General features: G+C 38.4%; 1 non-coding gene across 1 annotated transcript; it reads right to left on the bottom strand.

Annotated features, from left to right (window-relative positions):
- Positions 1–2,775: 2,775 nt before the first annotated feature.
- Positions 2,776–2,882, bottom strand: LOC128291088 (small nucleolar RNA R71). The gene has a single exon (XR_008280864.1). It is a non-coding gene; the product is annotated as a small nucleolar RNA R71 (small nucleolar RNA).
- Positions 2,883–22,539: the final 19,657 nt, after the last annotated feature.

The following is a 22,539-nucleotide window of genomic DNA, read 5'->3' on the forward strand; positions in this document are numbered from 1 at the left end:
TCATCATTTGGTAAAAGGCTTGTTTAGCCTCCCCCTCATGGCTACTCGAGATAGGTCGAGATTCAACTGGCACTGTCCCATGCAGAGCAGGCGCTACGCTCTCGACAACATCAGCTACAGCTCTATATTTACTATATAAAAGCATATTTTCAAATGTCAAAAGTCATCACACTATCGCAGTATAAATTATGCCATGTATAGCTAAACTCACACACGCTACGTTATTCCTAGAACTGACTAAACTGTAATTCTGATACTAATAAAATGTAACACCTCTTACCCGTAATCGACACCGGAACAGGGTACGAGGCATTACCAAACTTACATTGAGTCATTCAGTCATATTTTACAATAATAAATTGCATACAATTTAAAATTTTCATGCATTCAACCACATTGCCCCTCATAAAGTTCTATAGTACCTTAAAACATGCTTAAAATGGGGTTCAGGACTAAACTGATAACTCGAGAAAACTTTACAAAATTAAGAAAATCTTCATCACTGCATGGGTCACACGCCCGTATGCCCAACCTGTGTCACTCACACGGACAAGAGACACGTCCGTGTCTCAGGCCATGTGAATACAACGTACACATACTGACTTCCTCACACGGCCAGACTACACGCCTGTGTGTCCAGCCTGTGTGCCTTGCACACGCCCGTGTCCAGAACTAGCCTGTATTCTGTTTGTGACATCAACAATCAAATAAGGGGCACACGGCTGATAAATCATAATTTATACATATTTTTATCCCATGCTTAGCATATTTTTGGATGAATTATCATTGGATTTATGGAATTTGATGCTCCTAATCCCTTAATTTCATGCTTTATACTTAGGTGAGCATAGGAGAGTAAAAAGTACGAGAAACGGGCCAAAAAAGAAGAAAATGGGTCAACATAGAAAATCAACACGGCCTGGACTTCTTCACACGGGTAGTTCACATGCCCGTGTCTATTTAACAGATTGCAACACGGCTTAAGCCACCCACACGGGCGTGTCACATGGGCATGTCCCTGTCGAGCCCAAGTCTAGTCCTATTCGGAAAAGGCCACTCTTGAGGGTTTTGAAGCATTATAAAGCCTATATAAACACCCTAGGAGGTACCTAGAAAGGAGACACGGAGTAGGAGGCAAGGAATTACTCGAAGGAAGCCGATTGATCCATCTCAAAAGCCGGATTCTCCTTCAAGACTAAAGATCTCCCTTCAATTTCCTTCGACAATTTTGGGTTTCTTTATGTTTTGTTATCATTGTTCTTCTAAGATGTTTACTTTTTCACATATGAACTAAATCCCCTAAATACCTAAGGGGAATGAAACCTAAGATGTATCTTGTTATTATTTTCTGAATTATATGATAAATATTTGACTTGTTCTTAATTATGACTTCTTAATTCTTGCTTTAATAATCCAGGATATTGATTCAAGTATTGATGTGCTTATTCAGTGGAGAAAAACTCCCTGTCTAAGAGTAGATCTAGCATAATTAAGCAGAGTTGATTGCACCCCTAGACATAGGGTGACATAATTTTGCCGGATTAGGGTGAAACCTAATAAAAGAATCCATAGATCGAGTTAATGCAACACTAGGGGTTTTAATTAGAAAGAGATTTCAATTAATCAACCTATGGTTAGACGTTGTTAGCTCGAGAGAGATAATAATATAACTTAGGGATTTCTACAGATCAAGTAAAGTGAATAAATCGTCTGATTCAGAGTAAAAAAACAAGTGAAGTCTAGGTGGATTTCTCCTTGGGTATTGTCCAAATCAATCAGTTTTTCCCAAAATTATTTCCCCCATTTTCTTCCTGTATATTCCTAGTTTAGTTAATTAATTTAGATAAAACAAACCCTTTTATTTTTAGGCCAGATAATAAAAAGAGAGTTAATACTAGTACTTTTAGTTCCCGTGGGTTCGACATTCCGGTCTTGCTATAAACTATACTATTGTTTGATAGGTGCGCTTGCCTTCATCGTGATAATAGTTAGTTTTCAAGTACGATCAATTATAAATTTAAAACTTATATGATTTGTTCACATCAAGTTTTTGGCGCCGTTGCCGAAGAACTAAGATATTAGGAACACTTAATTTTTATTACTTTAGCCATTTATTCTATGGCAATTTAAATTTAAATTTTGTTTATATTACTAAATATTATTTTATTTTCTTCTGGCAGGTTTTTATAGTTTATGACTAGAAAAAACCCGTCAGGACCATTACTTTTTGATAGTGAGATTGAACACACAGCTCGCAGAAATCAAAGAGAAATAAGGCGAAGCCTAAGATACATAGAGGAAGGTCAAGAGGACGATATTTCCACCACAACTGAGGAGATGGTTGAAAATTAGGAAAATCCACTACCTCTTACGATTGCTGTCGATCCAGTAAATCAGAATCCTACTCCGCGTACTATGTATGATTATGCTAAACCTACTTTAACCGGAGCCGAATCGAGTATAGTTAGACCTGTTATTGCTGCAAATAATTTTGAACTGAAACCTAACACAATTCAAATGATACAATAGTTTGTTCAGTTTGATGGTTTGAAGGACGAGGATCCAAATGCTCATTTGACAAATTTCCTAGAGTTTTGCGACACTTTTAAGATCAATGGCATTTATGATGATGCCATTCACCTTCCGTTGTTTTCCTTTTCATTGAGGAACAAGGCTAAACAGTGGTTGAACTCATTACCACGAGAGTCAATCACTACTTGGGAACAAATGACTGAAAAGTTTTTACTTAAATATTTTCCGCTGACTAAAACGGCTAAGTTGAGGAATGATATCTCTTATTTTGTGTAGATGGATCTTGAAACACTCTATGATGCATGGGAGAGATACAAGGACCTATTGGGAAGGTGCTCTCACCATGGGTTACCTTTATGGTTGCAGGTTCAAATGTTTTACAACGGTATGAACCTCTCAAAAAGGCAACTTATCGACGCTGTTGCTGGTGGATCACTGAATAACAAAACACATGAAGTGGCTTATGAATTTATTGAAGAGATTTCACTGAATAACTATCAGTGGCAAGTCATGAGAACAAAGCCAACAAAAACAGCTAGTGTTTTCAACCTTGATGAGGTTACTATGCTATCTAACCAGGTAGAACTATTAAATAAAAAGATTAACGGTTTGTATGGTTCTACTCAAGTACATCCCGTGATGAGGTGCGATTCTAATGGAGAAGGAGAACACACAGAATATCAATTCTTCAACCCTAGCATTGAGGAAGAACAAGTTCAATATATGGGTAACAATAATTCTAGACCACAAAATAACCCATATAGTAAGACTTATAATGCAAGTTGGAGGAACCACCCCAATTTCTTGAGGGGTGGTCAAGGAAATCAAATGCGACAACATCCCCCAGGTTTTCAATAAACACCTTACAATCAAGAAAAGAAGCTGAACCTTGAGGAGATGCTAACGAAATTTATCTCGGTGTCAGAAACTTATTTTCAAAATACCAAAATAACACTTAAGAATCAACAAGAGTCGATTCAAGGGCTCGAAACTCAGATAGGCCAGCTTGCTAAACTGATTTCTGAATGACCACAAGGTAACTTGCCGAGTAACACTGAATCTAACCTAAGGGAACAGCTCAATACGATTACCATTCAAGATAAGAAAGGATTAGTTCAACCTAAACCAGAACTGAGGCAAGGAATTATAGTAAGTAAAGGTAAAGGTGAGGTGGACCACATTGATAAAAAATAGGTAAGTAGAGAGTACAAACCTCGTGTGCCATACTCTAGTGCGACAAGGAAAGACCACATGGATGAACAATTTGATAAAATCCTTAAACTATTAAAGAAAGTACATATTAACTTACCATTTATTGAAGCTCTTTCGCAGATTCCAAACGTAGTTAAATTCTTAAAAGAGCTTTTAGCAGACAAACGGAAGTTGGATGAGGCGTCGCATGTAGAGTTGAACGCAGTTTGCTCAGCCGCTCTACAGAATAAGTTACCCAACAAGTTGAAAGATCCAGGGAGTTTTACGATTCCTTGTTTAATTGGTAGCTTAGATGTTAGTAATGCTTTGGCTAATTTAGAGGCTAGTATTAATGTCATGCCCTATAAAATGTTTAAACAACTAGGTCTTGGGAAGCCCAAACAAACTAGGATGAGCATTCAGTTAGCAGATAAAACAATTAAATTTCCTACGGGCATTATTAAAGATGTACTCGTTAAAATTCACAAATTTAAATTCCCAATCGATTTTGTTGTTCTAGACATAGAAGAGGATAGTGACGTGCCTTTAATTTTAGGAAAGCCCTTTTTAACAACTGCTAAAACTATAATTGATGTTGGTATAGGTGAACTCACACTTCGTGTAGGTGATGAAACAATCACTCTTCAAGCTCGAAATTCTACTAATACAGATCATGTGCTGCAACCTTCTTTGTAGGAAACACGTTCGAAAAACATACATGAGCCTTCTTCAAGTAACAACAAAGGACCCATCTATGAAGAATGAAGGCTACAAATCGAGGAACTAGATAAATGGCGGACACATAAATCGAGACCACACGATAGACCAAAACTACGTCATGACAAGTTCAATGTTTCACCAAATCAACTTAAGGTTGGAGACAAAGTACTACTAGATGCAATAGACCCTCGTATTGCCACTTCTAAACTTAATGGAGCAATCCCTCTTACGGTACTTAACATTTTTCCATATGGGACAGTTGAGGTAATTCATCCTAAATTCGACACCTTTAAGGTAAATCATACCTATCTAAAACCTTATTTTGTGTTTGATAGCAGGAATGAGGAGTGTAAACTCCTCGCACTACCATGACCACACAACAGAGAGGGAAGTTGAGCTTAGACTATAAATAAGCGCTCCTTGGGAGGCAACTCGAGCACTAACGGTGTTAACTTCTTTAAATTTTAGTTTTTAACATTTAAATCACTAACTGAGTACTTGAACATAGGTTTTCTAGAAACCACACGGCCAGGCACGAACGTGCCTTAGGCTGTGCTCATACCACGGGCAGTGACACGGTCGTGCGATATGGCCGTGTGAAAATAGAGTGAAAGTTTTCCCCAACATGGGATTCGATACATTGCCACGGTCGTGCGACATGGCTGTGGATGAAACTATCAAAAAAACAAAGCCATGGTTGAAACTGAGGCTTGTGACATGCCTGTGCTCACTACCCGTGGTCGAGACTGTCAAAACAACACGGGCTGGGAGAAGCGAACAAAGAGCATAGGCGTGGGTCGAATTTCAGACGTGCCCAAATTTGAAAATCATGAAACACACGGGCTGAAATAAGGGCACACGAGTGTGCCTCATGGCCGTGTTCCCCAATATCTATATAAACCCCTTACTATTCATCATCCCCTTTCCCAAAAAACCCTAACCCTAGCCGCCTAAATCCCCTCTCCCACCACCGACCGACCACTCCTTTCTCTTTCTCCTTCTATTTTTCTCCTCTCTTCCTCTCCTTTATCCCCTATTCTTACCCTTGGATACCACACAACCTCATTGCCCATGCCTGTGGCTGACCACATCACTCTTCCATCAAGCACTATTGCGTTCGTCCATTCTTTTCTCTCTATTCTCTTGTTATTTATTGTTATTTCTTGTTTATTTGAATGTTTCTGATGATAATCATGCTTATACTCTTTGTTTTTATTTAGAAACTTGCCATTTTAGTTGATGCATTATGATACATTCGTCCTTGTGTTTCCATAGATTTCATGCCATATTCCATATTATCATTACTATATGCACTAGGTATTTCGTTAACACTATTCTTGTATTCTTAATGCTAATAATGAATTGATATATCTATTAAGACTTAGTTACTTTCAGTAGATTTTCCCTTTAGTCAGTAACCCCTATGAAGTATTCTTATTTAGTTTTACCATGCCTACATATTTTTACATGCTATTCTTGGGGATTATTCTTATAACTTCGTCTTTTCATTGCAGATACCATGACGAACCCAAAAGGCAAGAAGACTACTGTCCTCGCCTCAAAGAAATGAAAATGAGCAGCATCCTCCTCGAGTCCTACTGTCGAGATCAGACACCTATTTATCCAATTTCTACCAGGACCACAAGAGGAACTTTTCCAGATATTACAGGCCCAACCTCTAGGTGTGGGCCATTGCATCGACTCGACCACTTTAGAGCAGATCCAACTGGCTGACGTAGTCCGGGCTCTCTAGACTACTGACCCATGGGGCTCTTCTTCGAGATCATCGAGCCGACGTACCTCAAGCTTACACTCAAACTCTGCTCGACCTTTCACCTTCAAGTTGTTATGATAGAGTTCGATGACCCTGGAACGGTCTAATTTCGTCTCGGCGGTTTAGTTCGCCAACTGAATGTGCCCGAGTTTGGAGTCGCGTTAGGACTATACAGGGAGGAATTCATGGACGACGACGACTTCGCCAGCCTCCATCGCCACATCCACTACTTTCCTTCAAACTGCTAGAGGGCCCTCGTTCATGCTTCAGCCACCTATGACCCTAGTCATTCCAAGGCATCAGCTCTCACCCCATCCTTGCGATACCTACATGCCATCCTAGCCCACACCCTGACAGGATGGCGGTAGAGCACCGGTGTCGTCAACACTAACAACGCCTATTTTCTATGGAGTATGGGCATGTGTTCGACCTCGCCTATTTCATTGCCCTCGCCATTCACCATCATACGGAGCGACACAGGAAGGGAGTCATATCCATCGGCCTTTATGTGACTCGTCTGGCACGGTACTTTAGTCTCCCCAACACAACGGCGCAAGCATTCTCCCTCACCCTCATCGGTCAGATGTCCCCACAGGGCATCTCAAGTATGCTCCATATGAGGATGATCGAGCGACGACATAGATTTGATCCTCCTCAGTACCGCTTAATCCAGTCAACCGAGCAAGATGACCCAGAGGACATTACTGATGATGTCCCTTCACCTCACGAAGATCCAGCCTCTTAGCCACCACCTATTCATCGTCCAGTTCATGCGGCGGCTTCACTCTTTGACATCTCTGAGTGCCTAACTCAATTCGAGCAGCAATTTTTTTAGCGCTTCGATCACATTGATGCCACTCTACATCAGATTTGTTAGCACCTTCACATCTTATCGTTGCCCCCACCTCGCGAGCCATCTGGTGATGAAGATGTTTAAAAGCTTTTATTTTCTATTTTTATGTTTTTACTTTTATCTTTTTAAAACTAATTTTTATTTTATTTTTCTTTAATTTTATTTTTTACTGCATTCTTAGGTTTTATTATTTATATTAAACAATTTATACTTTCAGCTATTTCTTTACAAGTAATCATGCTACTTTATATTTTCTAAAGAATTATTGATTCCATCGCAGTTCTAAAGAGCCCCAAAGCTCACTATTACTTACGAAATTGCAACTCCATTGGCAAAGGTTCTCCACGACTGTCATGTCCTGCTCGACCACGACCATAGCTACCACCAGATATAATATTCTTTTGGCACTAGACTTATGGACTAACGAACCTCTATCACCACCAGAGTATCCTCCTCCAATCTCATACTTACCTTAGCCGTCTACTCTCCATTAATCCAATTCAAGGATTCCAATTAACATTTAGGAAGTTTCACTTCTCTCCCTATCTTATGATCTTATATCTATAGTTTTTAGTAAATCTATCTTTGTACATTGAGGACAATGTACATCTTAAGTGTGGGGGGCTTATTTATATCATTATCAGAAAAATCCCTGAATTTTGTCTTGTTCTTAAATAATCTTCTCATATCATTTTTAGAATGAATTTTGATTAATTTATGATTTTTATTGATATGTCTTGAATTAAAACATAGCCATTTATGCAGTGATTATTAGACTTTAAGGAATTAGAGAATCAAGCATGATAAGTTGATTTTTGAAAATTAAAAATATTTAGGTTGTTCCCCCAAGTTTAGGTATTATCTTGAGTTGAAATTCACAGGTTTAACATCAAAAAGCCACAATTTTTGTGAGATCTTGAGCCTTTAGAGCATATATTATTTCTTTCATGCTCACTTTTATTGTTGCTATGAGTGCGTCAATATTGATTGGTTATTCTAGAACTTGCGTCGATTATGCATGTCAAGACCACACCATTGACTTGATATGTCAAGATGATAAAGACACTTAGGTTTAACCCACTTAGTCCATAAAAGCCTACCCTTATAATTAACCCTTAGTGAACCACTTTGAGCCTTACAAGCCATTCATTGATTTACCCTCAATATTAACCCATAACTCATTATTGTTGAAATCCCCTAATTTGATCCCTATTTTTGTCAAGATTTGATTTGAATTAATTGCTTAGCTATGTTTTATTTTTCTTTGTAATAGTTAACAAAGTTCTATGTTACTTGACTTGTCCTTAAAAAAAATACATGCATACATATTAGTAGTAATTCTTTGTTTTTGAGCTTAAGTATTTAATTCCATATTCCATGAAGAAAAGCTCAATTCTAGGACCTTCTAATTAGGAATATAATTTGTCAGTTTTAGTATTTTTCTAGTTAGGTAATTTTTCAATTGAATCTTGATTCTAACTTTCTTTTTCAAGCTTATGACCACACCCCCTAACCAAAGCCACATTACAACCCTCTGAAGACCTTTTGATTGTTGTATCATCTCAATATATACTGGTGAAGATTTGATTTTCACGCAAGCCTATGGTAATAACTTTTCATATTGACTGTTGAGTGCTAAATTTCTTGTCTTTAAACACCTCGAGTGATTTGAGTGAATCTTTAGTGAGGATGTGAAACTCTGTGATATTTTGAATCACAGGTGATTATTTAAATGAGGGGAGACACGTAGGTTTTCGTGATAAAATGCTCAACTTGGAATGTTTGAAACTTTGATGTTCTTTTAGTTGAATTTTCAATGTATGATTACTTATGGATTATTTTAAGATACTATTGATGAGAATTATAAATTGAGAAGAATTTATTTTGATTGTGAGTTGAGGATTTTGCTTGAGGACAAGCAAACGCTTAAGTGTGGGGGTATTTGAAAAATCGTAATTTAGACATATTTTTATCCTATGCTTAGCATACTTTTGGATGAATTATCATTGGATTTATGGAATTTTATGCTCCTAATCCCTTAATTTCATGCTTTATACATAGGTGAGCATAGGAGAGTAAAAAGAGCGAGAAACGGGCCAAAAAAGAAGAAAATGGGTCAACGTAGGAAATCAACATGGCCTGGACTTCCTCACACGGGTAGTTCACACTCTCGTGTCTATTTAACAGATTGCAACACGGCCTAAGCCACCCCACATTTGCGTGTCCCTGTCGAGCCCAAGTCTAGTCCTATTCGGAAAAGGCCACTCTTGAGGGTTTTGAAGCATTCTAAAGCCTATATAAACACCCTAGGAGGCACCTAGAAAGGAGACACAGAGTAGGAGGCAAGGAATTACTCGTAGGAAGCCGATTGATCCATCTCAGAAGCTGGATTCTCCTTCAAGACTTAAGATCTCCCTTCAATTTCCTTCGGCATTTTTGGGTTTTTTATGTTTTGTTATCACTATTCTTCTGAGATGTTTTCTTTTTCACATATGAACTAAATCCCCTAAATACCTAAGGGGAATGAAACCTAAGACAGATCTTGTTATTATTTTCTGAATTATATGATAAATATTTGACTTGTTCTTAATTATGAGTTCTTAATTCTTGCTTTAATATTCCAGGATATTGATTCAAGTATTGATGTGCTTATTCAGAGGAGAAAAAGTCCCGGTCTAAGAGTAGATCTAGCATAATTAAGCGGAGTTGATTGCACCCCTAGACATAGGGTGATATAATTTTGTCGAATTAGGGTGAAACCTAATAAGGGAATCCATAGATCGAGTTAATGCAACACTAGGGGTTTTAATTAGAAAACACTAGGGGTTTTAATTAGAAAGAGATTTCAATTAATCAACCTAGGTTTAGACATTGTTAGTCTCGAGAGAGATAATAATATAACTTAGGGATTTCTACGGATCAAGTCAAGTGAATAAATCGTCTGATTCAGAGTCAAATAACAAGTGAAGTCTAGGTGGATTTCTCCTTGGGTATTGTCCAAATCAATCAGTTTTTCCCAAAAGTATTTCCCCAATTTTCTTCATGTGCATTCTTAGTTTAGTTAATTAATTTAGATAAAACAAACCCATTTATTTTTAGGCTAGATAATAAAAAAAGAGATAATACTAGTACTTTTAGTTCCAGTGGGTTCGGCATTCCGGTCTTGCTATAAACTATACTACTATTCGATAGGCGTGCTTGCCTTTATCGTGATAATAGTTAATTTTCAAGTACGATCAATCATAAATTTAAAACTTATTGCGATTTGTTAACATCAACGGCCAAGGCACACGCCCGTGTCTTCAGCCCGTGTGGCAAATTTAAGGCTATTTTCCAAGCCAACTTGCCTCCTTGAAATTATACACACAAGTACAAATTCACTAGCCATTAAAATGGCACAAATCAAACATGAAATATGCTGTCAAACAACCTCATTCAATTCTAAATCATACCATATCTATCATCAACTTATACATGTTTCATAACCTACTAAATCCACAACTAAATATACAACTTAGCTTAGTAATCCTTAAGCAAATTAAACAACTCAAATGAATAATCAAAACATTTCAAATAAGTCGAATTGTACCATTAAAGATATACTTTAACTCAAATAAGTAACTTGGCCGAATATTCAAGGTCAATTATAACACCATATAAATACTTACCTATATAATTGAATATATATAAAATCCAATATATCATCTCATAAAAACTTACCTATATTGTCGAATATATAAGTTCAATATATCATTACATGTAACCTAATGTTCAAGTTCAAATAAACATCTCATATGGCTGAATATACCAATTCAATATAACCTCACATGTAACTGAATATACAAGTTCAATATAAGCTCACATGTAATCGAATTCACAAGTTCAATATAACCTCACATGCAGCCGAATATACAAGTTCAATATAGCCTCACATATACTTACCTATGTGGCCAAATAAGGAAGTTATTTAGATAAACTTACTTGCTCACTTTCCACATCAATATGAAGTCTCATAGACATAGACTTGAAATAAATCAAGACTCAAAGTCTGATATTTTTCACCGGCAATAAGCCTGCTAGGCATAAAGCCCAATTACATTCACTAGCATAAAGCTTGCTAGGCTCAAAGCCCGAATATCACTATTATAATGTTGTCTCCTACACAATTCATGTAACAAAAATTCCATATATTCCTCATAAATCATACGAACTTTTAAACGATATAACCTTGTCAAATTAAATTCAAATACAGTATTTCAAATTCTATACACAAACACATTCGGCTAGCTCTTTATAAATCTAAAGATCCCATAACAAAATATTAAACTAAGTTACAATCAAGATAAATGATGTCTAATTGCTTAAAGACTTACCTCGGATATCGACGGACGTTCCAAATTGGCTATTCGACTATTTTCATTTTTCCCCGATCCAAGTCTGATTCCTTTTGTTCTTGATCTATATAATTTCAAATTAACCTCATTTAAACACAATTTCATTCAATTTAAGCCAACAACACATACATGGGCAAATTACCATTTTCCCCTAATTTTTCATACTTTTACAAATTAGTCTTAATTGCACAAAGCACAAAATACACAAAATCTCACAACAATGTAGTTGGGCTAAATTTTCCATATAACCATACTAGTCTATATATTTCATCTATTTCACATTTTAGTCCCTCAATTTATTATTTTTGCAATTTAGTCCTAATTACTCAAAAATTTCAAAAACTCAAATACAAAACATGTTAATCTAAAACATATTTTTAATATTTCATCATCAAACATCATAAAACACAAATATTCATCAATGGCATAACTCAAAATATGCATCAAAATCAGAAATTTAAGCATGGGTCAGATAGTACTCAAAGCAACGATCTCAAACGTAAAAATCATCAAAAACTGAAACCAAACTAACCTTTAATTTGTATCAACAATGGCCAAATATCATGAGCTTTTCTCCTTTATTTTCTTTTGCTAGTTTCAGTCAAAAGAATATAAATTCATGCATGCTTTATTTTATGTTTTATATTATTATTACAATTATTCATTTTACTTATTTAACTTTATAAAAATAATAACATAAACATGTACGTTAAGGGTACATTCGACCATCATTAACCTAAAGGATTATTTGCAACATAAATACTCCATATTAAAAAGCCACTATCAATTCAACCTTTATGATTTAAACTATCAAGTTTTCAACTTACACGATTAAGTCCTTTTATCAAATTAAGCATACAAATAATCAAATTTTCGTACGAAATTTTCAAACATGCAAATTCACATATAATAAAAACAAAAATAATATTTAAATATTTTTTCGACTTGAATTCGTGGTCTCGAAACCACCATTCTGATTAGGGTCTAAATCGGACTATTACAGTTACAAGCATTAATTTCGTTTTAAACTTTTGTAAGGAAGACAATAGTTATGTCTCTTCACTTGATTCTGATGTAGACGAAAAGGCATGTCCCTTCACTTTATTGATGACTTAATGAACCCTTAATATTTTGTTTGGTGTCCCTTCATCCCCCTTAAACTAAATGTCAAAAAACTTGTGCATTCATCTCTTTAATTGGCTCCTTAAGTAGCTTTGAATGCTTTAAAACTGAACAGATTTGAAGAGACACTCTTGGACCATTTGAACAGCCACCATGATGATCTTTGAAGGCTCGAAAAATGTCCAAACTTGAAAAGTCAATTAGCCATATGAATAGTCACCTACAAGTTAGATAATTAAGCATGAAAGACACTCATAAGAATTAGCACACTATAAACACTCATACACAAATTTATTAATGAACATCCATGTGACAGCCCTAAATTGACCCTAGTCGGAAAGTGGTTTCGGGACCGCTAAACCGAGTCACCGAAGTATTTGAATATAATATTTATTGTCTAAAATATGTGAATATGAATATGTGAAAGTTTTAAGCTTCGATTTAGTCGATTGCGTGTGAATTTAGTTAATAGGACTTATGTGTAAGACTTTTGAAATGTGATAGGTTAATCTATAAGGATCTATTAATGCATGTTAGAAAATGCTTGTACTTGCATGTCAAATTACCCAAAATTTTAGGTAGTGGCCGGCCATGCTATGGGTTAAAACATATTATAAACATTTTGTGTTAATATTTTGTGTTAGAAATAATAAAATAAAAGGTTAGTAATAAAGTAATGGAAATTGGGGGGTGATGAAAAAAAAAAGTGAGAGTTTGGTTCTTCTTGGCCGAAAAACCAAGTAAAAGAAAGAAAGAAAGGTTTGAAGAAGTTCAGCCATGCTTGTAACTAGGTTGAGGTATGTTTGATGTTATTCCATGAAAATTCATGCATATTTTTAGTTGTTAGTTTGAATTCTACCTAGCCCATGGTTTAAATTTTTGCTATTTGATAGAGATGATACTCGGCCATGGATGTTGTCTTTCTTGGTTGGTGTTTGATGTTGTGGTGATGAGGCATGAAGATGATTGAGTTTGAGTGCTTAATAAAAAGGATTAGATGTGAGTGTGTGTGAGAATTTGAAAAGGATGGGTCTTAGCAACTTCATGAGGTGTTCGGCCATGGTGCTAAAATGTTGTATTTGTGTTTAAACTTAAAATTATTTAGTTATATGGTTAGTATAGGTATGGATGACCGAATATGAGAGCATGAATAGATGAAAAGTTTTGTAATTATAAACAAAATTGGTTAATTAATGTATGGTAAATGTTAAGTGTTAAATGAAAAGAAAGTGATATCATATTGGAATATGTATATTCGACCACATGAATGAATACATAGATTGATGTTGCATATATTCGGCCTTTAATTAAGGATGTAGGTGATAGTGATAGATTGATGTTGCACATTCGGCTATAGGTAAGCATATTGATGATTTTATCTTGACTTAGATAATCAGCTAAAGGAGAATATTGGCTAATATGTTGAATTTGATTCATGATTTCATATATATTGACTCTAATGTCTAATGTATATATAGGCTAAGTACCTTGAGTTTCTCTTTGATGTTCAAAATGATTAAATCAATTTATTTGTTAAATTAAGCTCAAGAGCAAAGGGGAACTAAATCTGATAAAGGAAAGGAAAAAGTAATTGAATAGCCGTTGAAGTCGTTCGACAACATCCGAGGTAAGTCTTCGAGTAATGGAACTTAGTTTATGATTTGATTAAGTCAAGACATATAAGTATAACAAATAAACGGTGATATAATGATTCTACTTGAATTATATATTGAGGTAATTGGTTTATACTTATGACGGCAAATTAATGCGTATAGAGATTATGTTATAAAGCAAATCAAAATCATGCCCTTTGTATGTGGCTATTGAGCCGAAAATGGTAATGGTTGATAAGTGTCTTGTGTTTGAGTTCTAGTAATGAAAATGAAATATAGATGTGTTATGATTTATTGATATATGTGCATGATTATTCGGATGATAACTGGACTAAGATCCTGTAACACCCCAAACCCGACTTAGACGTTATGACCGGATCCGGTGCGCCACATCGATGCGTTCAAAACGTTCCGTTTTACTTAGTTTGAAAAACTTAGTTGGGGTTGTAAAGATACTTTTAAAGCGTGTTAAGGTGAATAGAAGCATGCACTAGGTAGGAAACCAGAAGAAGAGGAGGTGAGTCCGCTTGACCGCTAAGTACCAAGCTCCTTCGGATCCAATCCTAGACATGCACACCACTATTGCCACACCTTAACGACTCGTATAATTTTGAGAAAACCGTCTGGTTATGTCTATCTTATGAAAATGATTAAGTTTGAAAACGTTTGCTTAGCGGAAGTCTTACTTGTAATCGTGTTATTTTGAAATCCCTTAATGTTTTTGAAAACGTGTCCTAAAGCTAACCCATTTTCCTTAGTCATCATAGTTTTCTTCATCATAGTAAAATAAAATAATAAAAGTAATTAAAACCATAAAAATAATTAAAAGGCCTTATTACACTTAAAACCCAAAACCATAGATGAAATTAAAAGGACGCCCAGCTTCACTAGAAAGAAACCAGTTCAGAGAAACATGTGGCCAATCCAAATCCTCACGACTCCAAGCCCACTATGGTTGAGGATTACCCGGAGGATGAAAATAATGGGTGAGTTTTGGAAAACTCAGTGTAATTCAACCCAACCATAGTCTAAATCAGTTCAAACCACGAGATGTAATAAGTTGGCCTCACCCGAATGATATCGAATAAAGCCCGTAGGCCCGTAATGCACTGCAACAGATATATCATGCTTATGCGTAAACCCAACCATATCCAACCACATACACCCCATACCATCCTTTCACCATGTGGGAGACTACTCGACCCACCCAACCGCTACACGCCACGTAAATATGCAAGATGGTCACGGATACGTAAAATGTGACAGAGTCACCAGATCTGAATATTTTGTGGCGGTGCCACCGTATCAGATATATCGTGGCGGGGCCACCGTATCAGATAATTTGTGGCATAGCCACCGGACGCTTCCTCCATAATATAACCCATGTCCCCATGCAATGATATACATTCATGGCATACATCATACGATTTAATTCATCATGCTTTTCAGACAAAATTAACCCTAGGGGTATAAAGGTCATTTTGCATACATAAGGGTATAATGGTAATTTTGCATACATAGGGGTACTCTAGTACATCTAACTATTTCTAAGGTTTTCATTCATATCGTAGCCATTACGTTTAGCCAGAAACACTTACCGAGCGTTCTTACCGAATTGGGCTCGTTGGCCCATTAACCCAGTTTTGGCCCATTAAGCCCAAAATATCAAAACGCATTTAAATCGCGCAGATCGCAGCTTTTATCACTTCCGATTACCAGAATAATTACCTATACGTCTCACGAGCATTCGCGACACTCGCAATCGCCCAAAATACCGCTTTTTCGGATTTTCGCCGACTTTTTTGCCGATCTAGCCTATGAAAGGGTGTCGATTACACACCTGATTTGTGATGAATTGTCGACAAGATCCACGCATTTAACCGCCTACAATTACGTTGCTACAATTCTTAGATTGCAAATCACAACACTAATCTCCATAATTACTTACCCATATTCGACTTTGTCCCTAAAAGCCTTTAAAACTTTACCTTATTGCCGAAATCCGATGGCTAGATCCAAGTCTGATCGCTCCAAAGATCCAAGCCTTCGATCCAACCCTTGAGAAGACACTAATCATCAAAATAAATCATCGGTTAAAGACCCTTTATGCCCTATGCCCAAATCGATAGCCTCCCTCGATTTTAGGGACTTCGGCTTTTTCCTAACTTGAAAAATAAGACTAGATTCGGAGTGATGAGCACTTACCACTTATTCCTTCCTGCTTTCCACGTAGATCTAATGCAGATTCAACCTTTAAACGATGGTAAAACTTGAATCTAGAAGCTTTGAAGTTTCGGCTACAAGTCCCTAACTCTATAGTAGTTTCGACTTTTCTAGGTGATATAGAAAATAATGATTTGAGGCTATAACCCTGGGTAATGTTGTCGACAGATGCTAGAGGTTTAGAGGAGAGGAATGTTGGTCAAAAAGGAAAACATATTGAGGAATATGGCTTTGGAAAAATGGCACAAGAATATAGCTTTCGGGATTTTGAGATTTGAGGTTCGGCTTTAGTCTAAGAAAATTTAATGGAGGAAAGTGATGTAGAGTAGGGTGGAGATGGACAAGAGGTTTGAAAGGTTTGGCTATGGAGAAAGAGAATAAGAGGAAAGCAAAAATGGCTATAGGGAGAAGGTGAGAAAAGCAGCAAACGGTACAACTCCCTCCCTATTGCCGAATTTATACTGGCACTTTAACCTAGCCGAATTTACCCCCCTAAAGAAACCCTTGGCCGGCCACCTCTTGCTCCTCAAGAGTCCAAAATTCGGCCAACACAGCTCACCCCAATCAGCTCCTAGATTTCCTCCCTTATCTCTATCCTTATTCAATCCCCTTACCCACTTAAACTCTTCCCGATGCACTTTTATTTCAGCCCATCACTTCCCTTTCTGTACATAAAAATTAATCACTTAATTTGTCATCATTGTGACTTGAACTCGGTCCTCCCCAAGCTTCCACACGCCACTACATCCTTCCCAAGGGCGCCACATGCCACTTTACCACTTGCTTCCTTGTGATCCATTTTTCACAAATAATTCCTAAAAGCCCAATTTATCGTAACCCCTTTCTTATAGAATTAAATTTAATTAAAACTACTGTGTTTTATCTAAGCTTGGGCCTTCTAGAGGCCCACCAACATGATTAATCCTACACATAACAAATGTAACACGTAATTTTAAATTTTACAACTTTTACGAATTCCGAAAATTGGGCGCTATAACTCTACCCTCCTTAAAGAAATTTCGTCCTCGAAATTTACCTCGATCCGAACAGATGAGGGTATTGTTGTTGCATTGCCTCCTCTGGCTCCCAAGTAGCTTCTTCTCTGCCATGGTTACGCCAAAGCACTTTCACTAATGATACCGATTTCCTCCTCATAACCTTAACGTCTCAATCCAATATTTGTACAGGCTCCTCCTCAAAGGTTAAATCAGTTCGCACCTCAATTTCTGCAACTGGCACATCATGAGTAGGGTCAGAACGATAACGCCTTAACATGGAGACGTGAAAAACATCGTGAATCCTGTCTAGCTCTGGAGGCAATTCCAACTGATAAGCCACTGGGCCTACTCGCTTCAAAACCCGATAAGACCCAATGAACCGCGGACTCAACTTGCCCTTCTTGCCAAACCTTAGTATCTTCTTCCAAGGTGAAACCTTCAAGAAAACCATATCGCCCATTCAGTATTCAATCTCCTTACGCTTCAGATCTGCATACGACTTTTTCCTATCAGACGCTTCCTTTAACCGATCTCTAATTAACTTGACCTTATCCTCGATTCCGCCACCAACTCAGTCCAAGAACTTGTCGCTCCCCGCCAGGTCCAACAACTAGGTGTTCACACCTTCGCCCATACAAGCTTCATAAGGTGCCATTCAATACTCGATCGATAACTATTATTGTATGCAAACTCGCCAAAGGCAAGTAATCCTCCCAACTACCTCGGAAATCAATAACACATCCCCTCAACATGTCTTCCAGAATCTGAATAACTCTTTCCGATTGACCATCAATTTGGGGATTGAAAGCCATACTAAAGTTCAATCGCGTTCCCAACGCCTCATGCAACTTTTGCCAAAACCGAGATGTGAATCTAGGATCCCGATCAGAGACAATCAAAACCGGAACTCCATGCAGTCGCACAATCTCCGCCACATACAACTTGGCTAACTTCTGAAGAGAAAAGTCTGTTCGAATAGGTATAAAATGAGCCGACTTGGTCAACCTATCCACAATCACCCATATCGAGTCTTTCTTCGATGGTGACAGGGGTAGCCCACTCACAAAGTCCATGGTTACCCTCTCCCACTTCAAGTGGTATTTTATCGGTCGCAATAATCCGTAAGGTAACGATGCTCACTTTCACTTGTCGGCATGTCGACATTTCCCACAAATTCGCCACCTCTCGCTAAGTCTAGGCCACCAATACAGCTTCTCGCAAGTCATGGTACAACTTATTCTCTCCAGATGCATGGCACAAAGTCCCCACGAGCTTTCTTCAAAATTGACTGCTCAAGTCAAAGTCCTTCTAACACAAATTCTACCTCGAAAACACGAACCCCATCATCATTTAACCCAAACTCGAAGTTTCCCTTCCTTAACTTGTTGAAAACGAGGGACCAAAGACTCATCTTTCAACCGCTTCCTTAATCTGATCCACCAGTTGGCCTTACTTGCAATTCACCAAGACTTCCATCACAAATAGACTTAGACAAGCAAACATTGCTCTCGGATCGACATGTGTCACGACTTAGGGCATCGCCACCACATTAGCCTTGCTCGGGTGATATTCGATTGAACAATCATAATCCCTAAGCAACTCGATCCATCTCCTTTGCCTAAGGTTCAGCCCTTCCGAGTCAAGAATACTTAAGACTCTTATGATCCGTGTATATAATACACCTTTCTATACAAGTAATGTCTCCAGATTTTAAGTGCAAAGATCACGCGCTAACTCCAAATCATGAGTAGGATAGTTCCTTCGTGAGGCTTAAGTTGTCGAGACGCATAAGCAACCACCTTACCCTCTTGCATCAACACACAACCCAAACCTACGTGTGATGCATCACCGCACACAAGAAAATCTTTTCCGCACTGTTGAATTAACACAGGTGCTTCACTCAAAACTTTCTTTAACCTCTCAAAAGCTTCTTGCTGCTTCTCCGTCCAAACAAACGGTACTTATTTCCTTATAAGTTTTGTGAGAGGTGCTGCCATCACAAAAAAACCTTCCACAAACCTTCTGTAGTAACCTGCCAATCCTAGGAAACTTCAAATTTCTGAAACCGACCTAGGTGGCTTCCATTCCAAAATTGCTTCAATCTTTCGAGGATCCACTCTAATCCCCTCTGCAGAGACCACATGCCCCAAAAAGGTTACCTCCCTCAACCAGAACTCACACTTGCTGAAATTCACATAAAGTTCTTTCTCCCTTAACACTTGTAACACGGTGCGGAGATGCTCATCATGTTTTGCTTCGGTCTCAGAATATACCAGAATATCGTCAATAAAGACGACCACGAACCGATCCAGAAATGGTTGGAACACACGATTCATCAGATCCATAAACGCTGCAAGAGCGTTTGTTAGTCCAAATGGCATAACCAGAAACTCATAATGACCATAACGAGTCCTGAATGCTGTCTTATGAATATCTGCCTCCTTGACCCTTAACTGATGGTACCCAGATTGAAGATCGATCTTGGAAAATACAGAAGCTCCTTTAAGCTTGTCGAACAGATCGTCAATCCTTGGTAGAGGGTACTTATTCTTAATCATCAGTTTGTTCAACTGGCGATAGTCAATGCACATGCGCATCGTCCCATCCTTCTTCTTCACGAATAGCACCGGTGCTCCCCATGGAGACACACTTGGCCTAATAAAGCCCCTATCCAACAATTCTTGAATTTGCGCCTTTAACTCCACTAACCCTTTGGTGCCATCCTATACGGTGCAATGGACACCGGTGTCTTGTCCCAGTAATGTGGATTCCAAATTCGACTTCCGATTTGGAGGTAATCCTAAGCTCCTCCGAAAGACATTTTGGAACTCTTTTACGCTTCTAACCTTATCCATCGTCACCCTCTACATCTGCTTGACTTAAAATGCCAAATAGGCCTCACACCTTTTTCGAATCCACTTTTCACCCTCAATGCCGATATCACATTAGACAAATAGTCCCTTCGCTCACCTATCACCATAACCTCATCCCCTTCCATGGTCCTTAGCACCATTCGCTTAGCAAGACAAATTCGAGTCGCCTTTATGCTTAACAAGCCACCCATTCCTGAATGAGATCAAACTCTCCAAACGGCAACTTCATTAGATCGCCAGGAAAGATCCTACCTTGAGTTTCTAAGGGTACATCCTTATACAGCTTGTCTACCCTAACCGATTAACCCAAGGGACTTAGCATAGATACCCCCCTCACTATCTTCTCAGAATGCACTCCCAATGACCCAGATATGGCACATGCAACATAAGAATGAGTAGATCCAATATCCACCAAGGCAAGATATCGGCATATTAGAAACTAAGAACGTATCAGTTATGACATCAAAAGGCCGCCTCCTCTCGACGACGAGCTACATACACTAACGCCGGTCCGTCGAGCCTCAAAGATTTCGCTCTCCCGCCAGCACTCCTTGACCTCGACCATTTCCATTCCCATTTCCGCCTTACCTTGTCCACGCCCTCTCGGTGGTTGTGGTCCACCTCTCATGGGTTGAACAACCCTCTCAGACAAAGAACTCGAGCCTCGATCACTCTCTGTGGATGATCCTTAACTCAGGCTCTATAGATCCAAGATCGAAAACAAGCACCGGGACGCTTCCTACACTCACCTGTGTACCTTACCACGCCCTCACAGATTGGCGGTCTAACCACATTCATCTAATGGCTCGAATCGCTCCTCCTCTCTCACCCTTTTGGCATTCTTGTTTGCTCCACCAAGGTCCGTAATCCTCCAAAATGGTTCGATCTTTCTCACGGTTCGCCTCTCAAGACGCTTTACCTCCTCAACGATCTTAGCTTTTTCCACCGTAATCACAAGTCACGCCCTCTCCGTGGAGCAATTAGCACCTTAAGGTCATCTCCGAGTCCATCCTCAAAGCAAACGCTACGCTCATACTCCGTAGCAACTATTCCCACAAAGATACCTACTCACCTCGTAAATTTAGCCTCAGACTCAAAGAATGCTTTTTCCTCCTTAGACCAGATTCAGAATTCTTTCCTACAGGCGTCCACATAACTTGCCCCGACGTACTTTCCTTTAAAGGTCATCTTAAATAGCTCCCAAGTAACCCTATCACCGGGTTCCATCCTCACGGTGAGCCACCACCGATAAGCCTCATCTCGCAAAGAACGATACGGCCCCTTCACCGCCCAGAGAACACCCAAGTCATCCATAATTCATTCTGGGCCTCCAACCAATATTCGCCACATTCGGCTACACCAGATACACCCCTAAAGATCTCCGCCTATTAGCCCAGAGTCGCTCGTAAATCGACCCTCGAATCCTGCTGTTCGAACTTGCCCGTTAACGCTTTCCGAACTCAAAGCATTGCTGCGACAGTATGCCATCCCGCACCATGATCATGAGATTCCACTTCATTGTCAAGGTAATGGTGCTTCGCCACCGGCATATATCCTCAAGACGAAGATCCCGCTTGAGCTCTTCCTCGGCCTCGCCCACTACCTCTACCTCGAGCTGCTCAGACTCATATCGTATTATCGATTGCGAATTTTATGCATTAATATCATTCCAATGTTTATTACAGATGTTTTATGATTCGATAAGAATTCGTAGATGGTTTTCGAGAATCGATGTCTAACTACGCTTTCATCTTTTAGCAAGCTTTTCTAGGGTTTCAGTAGCATCCTATCTAGAGTATTCTAGTAAAGTTTCAGTACAGACAGATAATTCAGAATATATTCAGAAAAATTCAGAATACTTACAGACTTGGGCCGGAGATTTGGAATGCCACTCACTGTTCCAGATTTTGAAAACAGAGTTTTACAGTCTCCAAAAAACCTTTTTTTTATTTTTTTTACAAAAACTTTGTTATTGTAACCTAGGCTCTGATACCACTAAATGTAACACCCCAAACTCAGCCTAGACGTTATGACCGGATCCAGTGCGCCACATCGATGCGTTCAAAACGTTCCGTTTTACTTAGTTTGAAAAACTTAGTTGGGGTTGTAAAGATACTTTTAAAGCGTGTTAAGGTGAATAGAAGTCATGCACCGTGTAGGAAACCGGAAGAAGAGGAGGTGAGTCCGCTTGACCGCTTAAGTACCAAGCTCCTTCGGATCCAATCCTAGACATGCACACCACTATT

This window comes from Gossypium arboreum, chromosome 3, assembly GCF_025698485.1.
Source record: "Gossypium arboreum isolate Shixiya-1 chromosome 3, ASM2569848v2, whole genome shotgun sequence".
Classification (NCBI taxonomy): domain Eukaryota; kingdom Viridiplantae; phylum Streptophyta; class Magnoliopsida; order Malvales; family Malvaceae; genus Gossypium; species Gossypium arboreum.